General features: G+C 43.6%; 2 non-coding genes across 2 annotated transcripts; both read right to left on the bottom strand.

Annotated features, from left to right (window-relative positions):
- Positions 1-299: 299 nt before the first annotated feature.
- LOC140310725 (U2 spliceosomal RNA) lies at positions 300-483 on the bottom strand. Its single transcript, XR_011916769.1, has one exon. It is a non-coding gene; the product is annotated as a U2 spliceosomal RNA (small nuclear RNA).
- Positions 484-791: 308 nt separating this feature from the next.
- Positions 792-905, bottom strand: LOC140310735 (U5 spliceosomal RNA). Its single transcript, XR_011916779.1, has one exon. It is a non-coding gene; the product is annotated as a U5 spliceosomal RNA (small nuclear RNA).
- Between the last annotated feature and the right edge of the window lie 1,213 nt (positions 906-2,118).

The following is a 2,118-nucleotide window of genomic DNA, read 5'->3' as shown; positions in this document are numbered from 1 at the left end:
CCAAGTAGGAACAATCGGGCCCTATTCGATGGCTGCCTTGTCTTTTACTCTGTGCAAAAGACAAGGCAGCCACAAACACCACGGGAACACCGTATTGAGGCTTTGTTCTGACCACTCATTCGGTGTCGCGTTTCTTTCAAGCAATTCTCCCGGTTAGCCCACACTCAGCTCGCTCCCAGAGCTGTGTTAAAGTCTACTTCGCATTCACTCTCTTTTCTCAGCAGATTAAAAGAAAGTTTCATCTTGGGCTCCCTGAAACTTCCATCCTGCATCGCTGTTTGCTTTTTCACAAGAGCAGAGAAGAGCGCACCGTTCCCAGCGGCACTGCAGTACTGGGTCGATGCTTGGAGTGAACGGAGCAAGCTTCTTTTTTAACTCCTATTCTTAAAAATCCATTTAATATGTAGTCCTCGTATAGAGGACATATTAAACTGATAAGAACAGATACTACACTTGATCTTAGCCAAAAGGCCGAGAAGCGATAACTGTCCACTGTTTCAGGTCCGAGGGCCCTTGCTGGCACAATGCGCACTTGTAGCAGTGTTCTTTTTATGGCCATAGGTGGCCAGAGTGTCACGTTGCACCTCCGCCCACCCGCTGCACTGAGCACTCTTCAGCCCTTTTAAATGGTATAACTTTGCACTCCCGCATGCTCCAGCAAGCACCATTCAAGCAACAACTTTGCACTCCAGCTTCGAACATCGGCACAATCGCAACAAGTAAGGCGACTCTACTCAGAGAAGTAACTCTGCACAGTAACAAAATTTATTTTGCACAGACAGAAAGGGCTTCACCCGCAAAGGTAAAGCCTGCCAAAAATAGAAACAACTCATTAGTGCTGCTCTCCACGAAAGTCTTTAGTAAAAGGCGAAAGACTTGTATGTTATGAAGAGAAACCAGAGTACGATTATCCGTCACTGCGGGAGCAGGGCATCAGGCTAGTTGCCATAGCCACCTTCCCCATGGTGAGCGTTGCTTGGTTGAAACGCTTGCCCCTGTGCAATCGACAAGGCAGCAACAAAAACACCACGGGAACACCGTATTGAGGCTTTGTTCTGACCGCTCATTCGGTGTCGCGTTTCTTTCAAGCAATTCTCCCGGTTAGCCCACACTCGGCTCGCTCCCAGAGCCGTGTTAAAGTCTACTTCGCATTCACTCTCTTTTCTCAGCAGACTCTTGGGATTTTATCTATAAAATGAATTCCTTCACTCAAACTATGTTAAAACTGCTTTGTCCTTCATATTTACCATGTCTAGAAAGATTTAATAAAAAAAAAAACAACGTTGTACTTTGCAGTAAAAGAAAGAGCAAATCTAAAGTTTCAGGAATCCGAGAATAAGCTTACTTTCATGAGTTCTTCACAATTTCGGATTTTGCGATAAAATGAATTCCTTCACTCGAACTAAATTAAAACTGCTAAACCGCTAATCTGTTACATGTAAGGCAGATGTCAAATTCACCGAAATAGGATCTAAGGGTATTCGGCCAATCGAGCTGTAGCAGCTTTGGTAAAAGAGTATAAGTTGAAGAGTTTGTGAATAAAGGTGTGCGCACACATAGTGAGCTGTAGGAAAATAGGCAGGGAGCAATGCCGGCTGGGGTATATGTTCTTGTATGTTGTCTGACTGTTTGATTTGAATGTGTTGTGTAAGTGTCCTGTTGAATGTTACATGTTTGGGCTTTGACACTTCACTGTGGTTGTTAACTGTGTGGTGTGTCCTGAAATGTTATATGTTTGGGCTGTGTGACATGCTTAATGCTTGTCAGTAGCTACCCACTTATTCATATATAGCAACTGACAACATAAGAAGTCCGGACATACTTTGATAGTAGTTGTAGAAGTATCCTTATTGATAATAGATCACTAATTCATAGTGATAGAACAGTAGATGAACAGGTGCTTGCACATGTCTCACGAAAATAAAATGGGTGTATGATTGCTGACGGCAGAGCAATACTGCCAAACTTATGAGTTCTTGTGGCAAACTTGATTCAGTGTCTTGACGTGTATACGCTGTTTCGCTGACTTGATTGTCACAAGAAACATGTTTTCCAAATTTCCCACAGCCTCGGATATTACAGCCGGCACAGCTCTGCCTGCTTGATTATCCATCTTTA

Source organism: Leuresthes tenuis, unplaced genomic scaffold, assembly GCF_036924035.1.
Source record: "Leuresthes tenuis unplaced genomic scaffold, fLeuTen1.0.hap1 SCAF_6, whole genome shotgun sequence".
Classification (NCBI taxonomy): domain Eukaryota; kingdom Metazoa; phylum Chordata; class Actinopteri; order Atheriniformes; family Atherinopsidae; genus Leuresthes; species Leuresthes tenuis.
This window is presented reverse-complemented; position numbering and strand designations above follow the sequence as displayed.